General features: G+C 43.7%; 1 long non-coding RNA gene across 1 annotated transcript; it reads right to left on the bottom strand.

Annotated features, from left to right (window-relative positions):
• Positions 1–3,909: 3,909 nt before the first annotated feature.
• LOC144578897 (uncharacterized) lies at positions 3,910–9,582 on the bottom strand. The gene is made up of 2 exons (XR_013525377.1): positions 9,499–9,582; positions 3,910–6,538 (listed from the first exon to the last, which is right to left on the bottom strand). It is a non-coding gene; the product is annotated as an uncharacterized LOC144578897 (long non-coding RNA).
• Between the last annotated feature and the right edge of the window lie 2,937 nt (positions 9,583–12,519).

The raw sequence follows: 12,519 nt of genomic DNA, 5'->3' as shown, positions 1-12,519 counted from the left end.
GCTGTATGGGCCACTCCCAGGGTTCACCACTCCATTCTCCAGGCCTGTAACCGGCATGCCGGGACGGGTGCATTGTTGACGGGAGGACAGGTGGCCACAGCTAACATCCGCAAAGCCATAATTACATTTTATGTCTTTCACATTTAATAGCAAATTTGCCATTTAATCTTTAAGACAGAAGTTACTTATTCTCAATCTACCTCTCCGCGCACGGCTCTAATCTCACGCCACTCACGGGGGCTGGTGGCACGAAGCCCATCATGCTCCCAGATCAGGCCCATCTTTTCATTAGTTCACACCCTTCCCGAGGTGGCCTCCTTTACAGATGGCTGGTCCGCAATCAACACCAGTTTGTTTCAATCAGACCAGCTCGCGTTACTTCTCATTTGAAAACTGTTCCTCCGGAAGCACATTAGCAGGAGGCATCTAGAGCCACAGCGATTTTAACAATGGATTTTTATTTTCCTCAAGAAGAAATATGGCTGAAATCCAAAGGGGGAAAGAAAAAGGAAAAAGAAAAATTCTGTATATTTGCATAGTTGTTCATAGAACATAAAGAAGATTTAAGCCTGTTCTACTCATTAATGTGTATAATGTCCCCTTTGAGCTAAGAAGGAAATTTATCAATCCCATTTTCAGTCACGGAAACTGAGACAAGGGGATAAATACCTCATCCTGACCCATGGACCCAGGAACTACCATTCAAAACAAACACACGAATCTATGCAAAGTCTAAATTTTAGATTTCTGTTTCTCTATGCTTGGTGCTGGAGGGAGTTTTTGCTAAAGGAATAATGATGTCTTCTGACATCATTCATTCCTAGAGAGAGGAGCAGCAGAGAGGAGAGAATAGCCCCGTTCTGGGAGATGGAGGCACATGCCCCCGCCCCTCCGCCTGCAACCACTCTCTTCCTCCGCGGGGTTTTGTGAGCCAGCTGGGGTCTTACGCGTGACCCTGTGGTACTGAGGTTAAGCATGAACACTTTTTCAAAGGCTATATTATGCAGGCTGGGAAATGCTGACTTTAGCAACAGGAGACTATAAAATGATTTTCTTATCTTGCTCATCCTTCTTTTATTTCACTCGGGTAAATGCAACATGGCCCCACACACACTCAGGAATCACATTTGTCACCAAGTGAAGGGGACAACTTAACATTCGATCCCCGGTGAGTTAAATGCTATTGTTTATTGCAGGATGGTTTGAAAATGTATCGTTGCGTTCACACAATGTGGGCTTCCGAAATTTGACATTGGGATCTTTGTTTATTTACAATTTATGCGGCTGAGATTTGTAATGTTTCCTAATTCTATTCCCTTAAAAAATTCATTATTCATTTTGAATATGTAATAATTCTCTCAAAAAGATACCAAGAGCCATACCATACTAAGTGACCATTGCTTCCTTCCAAGTAGGCATATGGACATGTTTCCACAATGTTGTCTCTTCTCAGGATATAATCGGAGCTCCTCTGCCCCACCAGCCTTCATGGTTCACTGCAATATCCTGGTGCAACTTCACCATTGTGAGCCTTTGAATGAACCCTCCTATTCTCCTCTCACTGCACCACGACATCCTTCCCCAGCTGTCACTCAGTTATGGTGACCCATCTTGTAGACCATGACCTGACACAGGGCAGCAACTCTTTTCCTCTTCTCCTCTTTGAAGAATTTTAGGCAGAGCTGTGACAAGATCAGATTTTCCTTCCTCTCAAAATCTGGAAAAGATGACAAGTAGGCTCATTCAGAGTTTCACTCATTTAACCCACTGAGCAAATACTTATTGAGACTCTACTATGTTCAGGGCGTGATACTGAGCACAGGGATGCAGTGATGGGAGGACTCCCTTCTCCAAGTGAATTCATTGAATAGGCAAAGAAAGAGCAGGCAAAGAATCACTGAAACACCTCCAAAGTGTGTGGCTTCTGCCCATTCCGATACAATAGATAAATGTGAGCTAAAGATTTCCTAACAGGTCATTGAGTATCACCCGTGTAGAAGAGATTATATTGGACATGACCACTTAGCTTCAGCAAAGCCCACTGTGACAACACGTCACTGCTGGAAACCCCATGGGAGGCAGACATGACAACTCGCTACCTGCCATGCAGTTTCCAAGACAGCAACATCTCGTTACAGGAAAAAAAATCTGGACAATTTTCTGCTTATTGTCCGCATTGACATTTCTCCTGGATTGGCCGTCTTTAGGGAAGAATTTTGGAGGGAGCTTCTATCCAATATGGAAACGAAACAGGACCTTCTCCCAGCCTAGACTGGGTTCAGGTCTAAAACTGGACATACTCTCTCACCACCTCAGGCTTGCTATCTTTTCTGGGACTTCCTAAACACCCACAAACCAACGTGAAAAAAAAACCCGCATGGCCATCAAAACTCATCAGGAACTATACACTGATTTTAAAATTAACCATTTGTTTGACTGCCATGAGTTACAAAGCATTCGTGCATGTGTAAAAGTGATGCTCTGTGTAAATACAGCCTAAATAAGTCTGTGAAAAAGAAACGGAATTATGCAGCCACACCAAAGCACTTTCTACGTTTTTATTTATTTTTCTATGAGTAAAATTCTGAGTGAAATGAAAGGAAAGTCCTTTAGAAGCAGTTTTGAAACTGAGTAATTGTTACGCCTCTCCAGAGAACGGAGCAGGAGAGACGTGGTCCACAGAGCAGAATCTGGGGACTCAGTCTAATTCCAACCCTGAAGCCTCCTTGCGGTCTGACCTTGAGTAAATCATCTACTCACCATGTGCCTTACTTTCATCCAATCTGTACATGCGAGCTTAGCAATGACCCTAGTTACCTCATGGGTATGCTGTGGAAAGAAATGAGATAACACTTCTGAACTTACGGGGAAACCTGGAGAGAATGCAGAGAAGAGTGACAAAAATGATTAAGAAGAAGCTAGATTCCTTGAACAAAGGTTAAAAGACACTGGAGATAATTTAGACTAAAAAAGAGAACACCAAAAAGTGACTTAATTATTGTCTTGATTTTATGATATTTTCGAATCACTCTCTCTTTTCTCTTTCTCTTGCATGCCCAGCTGCTCTCCCTCTCCTCTCTCTCTCTCTTTCCCCCTCCCAGTGTTGACCAACAAGAAGAAACTCTGTCCTTACCTATCACTCAACCCCTCCCAGCTCAGCCAAACTATTAGCCTCGTGACTTTGTTGGGCCCTAAATCGAGGTTACCTACCTGAAAGCTGCCTCCTCTACCACCTTAAACTCCCTTCAGCCACTTAGATGTCTACTGACATTGATCTGAAAATACCCAACCTCCTATCCAATTTCCTGGCTCTTGGGCCACCTAGAATTCTTATAATAAAATACAGAATTGTACAAACTTGTCATACGACAAAATTCATGTTAACCTAAAAGCAATCCTCATCTATTCCTCTTTATCCCTTAGTGTAGTAGCTCCTTCAGCAATGTCCTGACCCCGAACTTGACCAAAAATTTTCAGACCATCGAGGTCACTGATCCTACTAAGAGAGGTCTCCAGAGAGAGTGCCTGGGGAAGCAACAGTGACATGTCTGTGCAGTCATAGGATTCATTGCAAGCAGAGGAAAGATGAGACACTGCACCCAGCGCCTTTGCCAAAACCTTACAATTCACATCCAGCTCCTTGAGCTCTGCAAAACAACACTAGAAGCCCACCAGCAACAAAAGAGAAAGCAGGAAATGTAGAAACTGAAGCCGATAGAAATGTTAGAACTCAGGTTAGCATCCAATTGTTTAAGGAATGCAATAATGAAGAAATTGATCCACTCTCAAATATTCTCCTTCCTTATCACTCAACACCTACCAAATCAATTGGAACAGTAAATAGGCAGACAGACAAAGAGAAAGACTTGACCACTTCACGTTTCATGTAATGAAAACCAGCAGTCAGACAGGAGAGGCTTCCGTCTCTTTATTCTCTATACTAGCCAGCCAAGCACAGCAAGCCATTACTCCCAATCTCTGTCACTCCATCACTCATCAATAATTATTCTAAGCACTGCAAAAGCTGACTGGCAACTGAATTGACATTAAAACTTGGCCCTCTGCTACTTACTCATCGGTGATGTCAAGTTCTAGCAGGAAGGAATTGGTGAGTGAAGTCTTTGATTCGGAGTCATAAATCCAGCTTCATCAAACCAGTACCTTTGTACACAATAAAATGATGCTTCTCCAACTTCAGCCTGCTCAAGAGTGACGTTTGCTTTTGTAAATGCCTGTCTTCCTGGTATTCCTAGCCGCTCCTTCCAGACCTACTGAAACAGGTGTCTGGATTATTAACTACAACCAGGTGGCTCCCAGTCATTGAGTAGTGTTGTGGTGAATGCTCACTCTGCTGAGGACCTCTACTCCAATATCTTCTTTGAGAATACCTATGAGTTCCTACACACATGAGAAAGCTAAGTTGAAGGCTGAGGAACAGATCCTGGTTGAGTAATACAAGCCCCAAAACTCCATTTTTCTACGGAATATGCAGCAGCAACTGTTTCACTGACTCGGAAAGTTGCCTACATTCTCTGTCCCTTTCACTTGTCACCTTCGTGGATATTTCCAGAATGATTGTCTACATCGCTGTTGCAATGCTTATTTCCCTGATGAGTTATCCTTTTAAAAAGTCCAGACTGACAGAGCACTTTGAGACCATCAAATAAACGCAGATCTAGAGTGACTGTCACATTGCTGAGTCCATAAGATCAATACAAGTTAATTTTCACAGATCCTAAAGAAACATGACTATCAACTGAGAATCCAAGCTAATAAGAATTCCATCCCACAGGCCGGGCACGGTGGCTCATACCTGTAGTTCCAGCACTTTGGGAGGCCAGGGCAAGTGGATCACAGTGTCCCTAGTTCGAGACCAGCATGACCAACATGGCGAAACCCCGTCTCTACTGAAAATACAAAAAAATTAGCTGGGCGTGGTGGCGCATGCCTATAATCCCAACTACTCAGGAGGCTGAGACAGGAGAATTGCCTGAACCTGGGAGGTGGAGGTTGTAGTGAGCCAAGATCGTGCCATGCACTCCAGCCTGGGCAACAAAGGAGATTCCATCTCAAAAAAAAAAAAGAATTCCATCCCACAGCAAAATCTGAAGTTAACATGTAACTCACCTGGGTGCAGTCATTTTTAAAGGACATGTGGGAGGCTACCCTTCCAGGATGATTTTTGACAGGAGTGGGTTAATCCCATCATTTTTTTCTCTTCTTGTTCCAGTCTCCAGGCTGTCTATGGGGTAGGTAAATGTGGGACTGTTTTCTGGTTTTGTTTTGCTGTTGGTCAGGAGAGTGGGCCAATTTCATACCATTTGCCGCGTTCGTGACTGTCTCAAGGTTGTCACAAGAATTGATGAATTTCAGACTGTTTTTCTTGTCCTCATTACAATCTGAAGGTTTTCATGAGAATAAATTGATTTTGTGCCACTTTTTGGTCCTCATTACCGTCTTTGTCATGAGAATGGCTTCATTTGGAGCTGTTTCTGTTCCTGTAGCCATTTTTGTCATGAGAGAAGAGATTCATCAATGGAAAGAAACAGGCCCCGCGTTGGGGCCGATCTTTGGAGCGGTGAGTTCTCGAGCAGAGACCCAGCGAGGGCTGTGGCAGGGACAAACCACGGCCCTTTTTGTGAGGGGTTCTCCATTTGTGACCCTGGTGTGATCCCAGAAAACAGGCAACAAGCAAAACTCCCATCTTCAATTACTGCTCCTGACCCGATTTCCCCCTGAGAAACAGAGAATCCTCTAGGTTGGCTCTTGAGTATGTCAAAAGGGAGTGACCTGGTGATCTCAAAGGAAATGTGGAGAGAGGAAGCCATGTCGGTTGGATGTGGAAGGTGGCAGCTCACATGGAGGCGCTTGGCAGGACTCGTCCCTCAAAGCTACACGTTAACATCACTGGTTCCAGCAACTTCCCAATTATGAGAAGTGAGAGGCACAAACATTTTCCCAAAATTCAACTCTCCAAAATGCTCTAACTACTCCAAACTATGTTTTATTTCTTTTAGTGCAAAAGTATTCAGATCCTAATGAACTCAAACTGAATGCAAAGAAACAGAGCAGCTTCCTTAGAGCCTGGATGGGGACTCAGTGTCAGAGGCAGAGCAGAGACCAGTCTTCAAAAATGTCATGGGCTTGGAATTAGCAAGATCTTCAGATAATGATTTCAGCGGCTCGCTCTATCCTGACGTTTGCAGTCAGTATTTAAGGAAAAGGTCCAGATGGTCAGTGAGCAGAGTGGTATGGATCAGGGAGCAGGTGTGGTCTTAGGGTGGTGCTGTCCAGGGATGGGTTGCATCCATTGCTTTTGTTCATCTTTTTGACCAAATTTAAATCAAGCAATCCATTTTATCTGCTGGCTTTTTTATACAAAATACATTAGTTGGTTGACTGAATTAATTATAGACCACAAGCTGGAGAGGCAGGAGGAGGATTGCTGAAGGAAATTAGGACCAGGGAAGATGAGGTATTAAACACATATGTGCTTAAGTGACCCCCGGGCTTCTTATAAATAGACAAGCTGTATGGCCTGTAACAGAGAAAGGATGATTCATAAAATGGACTTACTCAAGTAGTCAGGCACCTGCGTAAAATTATGGCTTAAAGCAGAAACAACGTAAATGGCCATCATCTGGTAATGGATAAATAAAATGTGCTATATCCATACAATGGAATACTATTCAGCCATGAAAAAGAATGAAGTACTGATACAAGCTACAACATGGATATACCTCAAAGCTATTATGTCAGGTGAAAGAAGCCAGACACACAAAAACCACATATTGTTTGATTCCATTTACTTGAAACATCCAGAATAGGCAAACCAATTAAGACAGGAATTATAGTCATGGTTGCCTAGAGCTGGAGAGACCAAGTGGGGAATGACTACTAAAAGCTATGGAGTTTCTTTGTGGGGTTGATGGAAATGTCCTAAAGTTAGATTGGTGATGGTTGCACAGTTAAGTAAATTTCCTATGTTGTACAGTTGAAACAGGTAACTATTCGATGGAATGTAAATTATACGTAAATTTCCTATGTTGTACAGCTGAAACAGGTAACTATTCGATGGAATGTAAATTATACGTAAATTTCCTATGTTGTACAGTTGAAACAGGTAACTATTCGATGGAATGTAAATTATACGTAAATTTCCTATGTTGTACAGCTGAAACAGGTAACTATTCGATGGAATGTAAATTATATGTAAATTTCCTATGTTGTACAGTTGAAACAGGTAACTATTTGATGGAATGTAAATTATACGTAAATTTCCTATGTTGTACAGTTGAAACAGGTAACTACTCGATGGGATGTAAATTATACGTAAATTTCCTATGTTGTACAGCTGAAACAGGTAACTATTCGATGGGATGTAAATTATACGTAAATTTCCTATGTTGTACAGCTGAAACAGGTAACTATTCGATGGAATGTAAATTATACGTAAATTTCCTATGTTGTACAGTTGAAACAGGTAACTATTCGATGGAATGTAAATTGTACATCAATAAATCTTGGTTTATTTTTTTAAGTAGCTTAGAGATTTGTAAATATTTGCCCTAGTAGGCAACAGATACAGCTAATGTAAAGTGGACTTTAGGGAGGGGTGGCAGAAAGATTCATAGAAATTGATAGGTCGGTTTCATTTTTTAAGTAAAGAAGAAAAATAATCTTGTAAACATTTACCATGTGAAGACACCAGAATAAGGAAGTTGGATACTCAATGAAATTGAGGAAGACTTTAATAATTAATTAATGTGCTGTAAGTGAACAGGACAAGATATGAGAAAGAAACATGATTAGTAGGAGAGCTGTTACAGGAAAGAAACACCAAGAACACTACAGTTGAATCCAATGGCATTTTCTAGTCATTGAAAGAGGAACGTTTTATTTTACCTCCCATAAAGTAAACCCATTCTACTTAAGTTGACCTTGACACTCAGATTGGGCACCCAAGAATTGGGTAGGGATTCACGGAGAGGCTGTGATTTTGAGGTGCCAAAGGTCACCTAATGAAGAGAAAGGCACATCGCTGCTTTCCAAGAGCGCCAGGGGTGAGCGTGAGAGGAGGATGAATGAATCACATGGGTGGAGCAAGCAAATTCCCTTGCAGAAATCCCAGACAGGAAGAGGGAGGTCGAGTTAAGTTTTGACGACTTGGAAAAGAATGAAAGAAAAATGGAATTGGGGAAAAGAAATAGAGGAAAATAGAAGGGATGATAGGAGATCTCTGGGACTGTGGGTAATGATTCGGGCACTGCTGCTATCACGTTATAGTGACGGGACCAGGGACCCGATTTCCATGATGTTTGACAGTGTTGCTGGGTTAATGCCCTTGGGCCCAGCCTAATGAACAGTAGTCCTTACAGGTTAAACTTAAGAGAACCCCTGGACCGTTCTTACAGAGCAAAGAGCTGTCAAGTGGGAGTGTACACTTCTAAGTGGGCAGGAATGCATTGAATAATGGTCAGTGAAGGGCTGGCTGATACAGGAAACGTGTCAGATAAGAAATCTGGCCCAAAGGCCTGCCCCTTCCCCAGTTCATGCTCAATCTGGTCTGAGGAGGTGGATCAACAGTGCCCTTCCTCTTCAGCCTGCCCCAGAGTAGAAGGTCCCCTAGTGAGGCCCTGAGTCGGGGAAGCAGCCTAGTCCCAGCGTGAAGTCAGAAGGCCCAGAGCACTGCACCCTGACGACACCATGGATCCAACCCCCTGAGCTCAGTGACCTCGTGGTGCCTTATTGCTTTTCATTAATTTCTCTGGGGCAATTGTACACTTTTAAGCATCTCATTTAACAAATTGTTAAGCTCTTTATGCTATCAAAAGGGTCATGTGATGTCAGAAGGATTCTAAGACACATTCCCTCATTCACAATTCTCCTGCTAATATGAGAGGCATCAGGAGGAGTGTGAAAAGCCAGCACATCTTCCCTCTCCTCCCTGCCCGGGTGACCTCCAGAGGGCCATCTGCTCCCCCAGAAGGCAGGGCCCCCACCCTCTGAGCTCGGCCTGCAAGCTGGCGATGCAAGTCAATCTGCAGCCCAGGAGGAGATACGCTCATATCAATGATAGATAAATCCCAGCTAGAAATACGGGTCCCTGACAACCTAATCACTGAAACCCTGTCAAGTAACCCCTAATTTTGAAGCGAGTGGTTAATTCCCAGCAAATTGATTTATGCACTGTTTGAGGTTTGGCAAGTTGTGTTGTTCATCCGTTATTACCAGGAACTCAGCTCTGCCTATTCATTTCGAGCATTGACACAACCCAGTGCATCTCCCAAGAAAATCTCTTGTCAGCACATCTAGAATTTGCTAATTAAATCAACGATGACATTATTCACTTTCTCAAGAAAAGAAAAAAAACACAATCCCTCCCCGCCAACCACCAGGAATTTTTCTTTCTCCCACTTCCATCCTCTCCTCTCTCTCTCTTTCTCTCTCCCCAGGTCTGAGGTTGGTAACCCTCAAGAATCTCAAAGTCGAACTGACCTGTCCTGGGCTTTATTTTGTCTGCTGACAGCACACTGGTGGTAACATCCTTCCATTCGATTGGGAACAAGCACATACACACACAGCTGCACACGAGTGCGCACGCGTTAGCACGCCCATGTAAGCATGTGCACACAGCGCGAGTCCACATGCAGGACCCCGTGGTTGCCTTTAGGAAAAACATGATGATTCTGAGCATCTTTGAGTCTTGCTTTTTGATTTTTATACCAGAAGTGTGGATTTCATTAAAATGAAAGAGGTGGCCGGGGCTACATTCATTGTCTGTATTATTGCAGCTGAAGTGAACTCCGAATGCCAGCGAGGACAGACTGTCCCCAGGGCTGGATAATTACAGGGCCGTAGAAATGCTGCTTCTCTTTGGACTCCAAGTTGTAAGAATTTACAGAAGAGCTGGAACTGACTATTTTGCACATTTTGGACGTTTTAAGTCATGTTTCTTCTTAAAGTGGAATTTTGTTTTTCAATTCATGGAAATCAAAAGGTAAAACAAGGCAAAGGCGATCTGGATACGGTTTTGTTGTTTTAATGATGATCTAGAAACTTCTCCCCTGCTGCATATAGGCAAAATGAGAGCTAAAATCAGAAGCAGAATAATTACTTTTCAAAACAATATTATTTATGTAGTCTCTTTTTTAACAATAGCCTTAGAGTTTTTAACTCTTAGCAAGAAATTGGGGCTTTTTAAAGATACGTTGAATTGACTAAGAAGACCACAGTCAATTCGTGTGAGATGCCGGGGGCACGGTCCTGCGGTATTTGAAAGGTCAGTGTGGTTTGTGAGTGGAATACTTCGGCACCCAAACGACCAGGATGAAGCTGTTGGGGCCAGGGCTGAGAAAAGTGTTTTTCCTGGAATACATCTGCTCCGTGGGCTTATCTGAAAACAGGACAGACGTGGTCTGTTACATTTGGGTCAACGTTTTAGCCTACAATAAAAACAGTACCTGAAAGAAGTAATACATTTATAACTAAGTGAGGCTTTAAGAAAACAGACTGTGTCAGGCATGGTCCAACCAGGAATTAAATGCAGAGAATCAGCCAGGTAGGTAATGGAGTTGCTTAAGAGCCAAATAGGGAACATTGAGGCAGCCTCCAAATTTGTAAGAGCAGAAAGTCACAACAGCTGGAGGCTGGAGGAAGGCCAGAACAAGACCACCCACAGAGAAGACCCAGCTCCCCAGGCAGAGGGGGAAGGACTCCCAGGCCACTCCCTCCTGCTCTTCCATCTCACCCATGCCCCATGGGCCAGACCTAGCCAATGGCCACCGGCTCCTAAGCCCCAGGAAATGTAGCCTTTAGACCCACAGTAGGGCAGGGGAGGGCAGGCAGGCTCCACGTGACACTTCAGCAGCAGAGAGAAGGAAGATTGGCCCTAACAAACACTTCCTAGTTGCTCAGTCCCAGTGAGAGCTCTGCCAGGTGCCATAAAGAATTCGAAAGGAACCAACCATGGACGTGTGTTTGAGAGGAGAGACTATGAGCTTAGGAAAGTCCCCAGACAACTTCTTCCACCTCTCGGACTCTTAATTTTCTTTTGTATAAAATGAGACAACAAAGTCCACCTCACTAGGAGCACAGTTAAAACCAATCGGGCCGGGCACAGTGGCTCATGCCTATAATCCCAGCACTTTGGGAGGCCGAGACGGGTGGATCACGAGGTCAAGAGATCGAGACCATCCTGGTCAACAAGGTGAAACCCCATCTGTACTAAAAATACAAAAATTAGCTGGGCGTGGTGGCGCGTGCCTGTAATCTTGGCTACTCGGGAGGCTGAGGCAGGAGAATTGCTTGAATCCAGGAGGCGGGGGTTGTGGTGAGCCGAGATCGCACCATTGTACTCCAGCCTAGGTAACAAGAGCGAAACTCCATCTCAAAAAAAAAAAACAAAACAAAAACAAAAAACCCAATAATCACTTGTAGGTTTCCTTTTATTTCCTCCTTCCCAAGGAATTAACTATTTAGGATATAATACACTGAAGTCCTAAAGGTAGAAAATGTAACACACTGTTTTCTCTGCCCGTGATTTGTCTGTCCCAATACCTCTAAGGAGCTCCAAGTGCCTTGCCATCTCTGTATAAATTAAGTCCATAAATCTCACGTTCACATTTGCCTCTTAGCTATCATCCCCACCTCCAACAAGCCGACTCTGCTCCAATCACAAACACATCTACTTAAAGATCCCATCTTCTTGCCATTTTATCCTTTAAATCAGGGCTCTGCAAATGACTGTCTGTAAGCCAAGCCCACTGTCCTCCTGCTTTTGTAAATAAAGTTTTATTGGCACGCAGCCACACCCCCTTTGTTTGCACAGGGCTTATGGCTGTTTGCATGCTACAATGGCAAAGCTGAATCACTGTGACAGAGACTGTGTGGCCCACAAAGCCTAAAACAGGTACTGGTTGCCTCTTTATAGAATCAGCTCGACGTTGCCTGCTTTAAATGATGGCTCAGATGCATCTGGTCCCTTGAGAATGAATAAATATTATTCATCAGTCTCTGCCCCTCTTTAACTACATTTGAAATTCCATCACCACCATGATTCCCAGGCTTGTCTAGGTAGAGCCAATGCCTTCTCCACACCTGCTAGTCCTTGGCACAGGGGCTTCACATTCCAGGGCCTTGGGGGACGGTTCAGCACCGTACCATCAGGCTGCACCAGGCCTAGCTAGAAGTGCTCATTTAGGAAGAGGTCAGAAGGTAAGTGGGAATGAAATCCACCCCACCCCGATATCTCTTGGTAAAGAGAGACCGAAGAGAACTGCGAAATAAGAGGTTGTCTTATTAGCTGGGTGCAGTGGGTCACACCTGTAATCCCAGCACTTTGGGAGGCCGAGGCAGATGGATCACCTGAGGTCAGGAGTTCGAGATGAGTCTGACCAACATGGTGAAACCCCGTCTCAATAAAAAAAATAAAAAAATTAAATTTAATTTAAAAAAGAGAGAGACTGAAGATGAGGTGAGGTGTGGAGACACTTGCCAGGCTCCATTAGCAGGCTCCAA

Source organism: Callithrix jacchus, chromosome 13 (genome assembly GCF_049354715.1).
Source record: "Callithrix jacchus isolate 240 chromosome 13, calJac240_pri, whole genome shotgun sequence".
NCBI lineage: Eukaryota > Metazoa > Chordata > Mammalia > Primates > Cebidae > Callithrix > Callithrix jacchus.
This window is presented reverse-complemented; position numbering and strand designations above follow the sequence as displayed.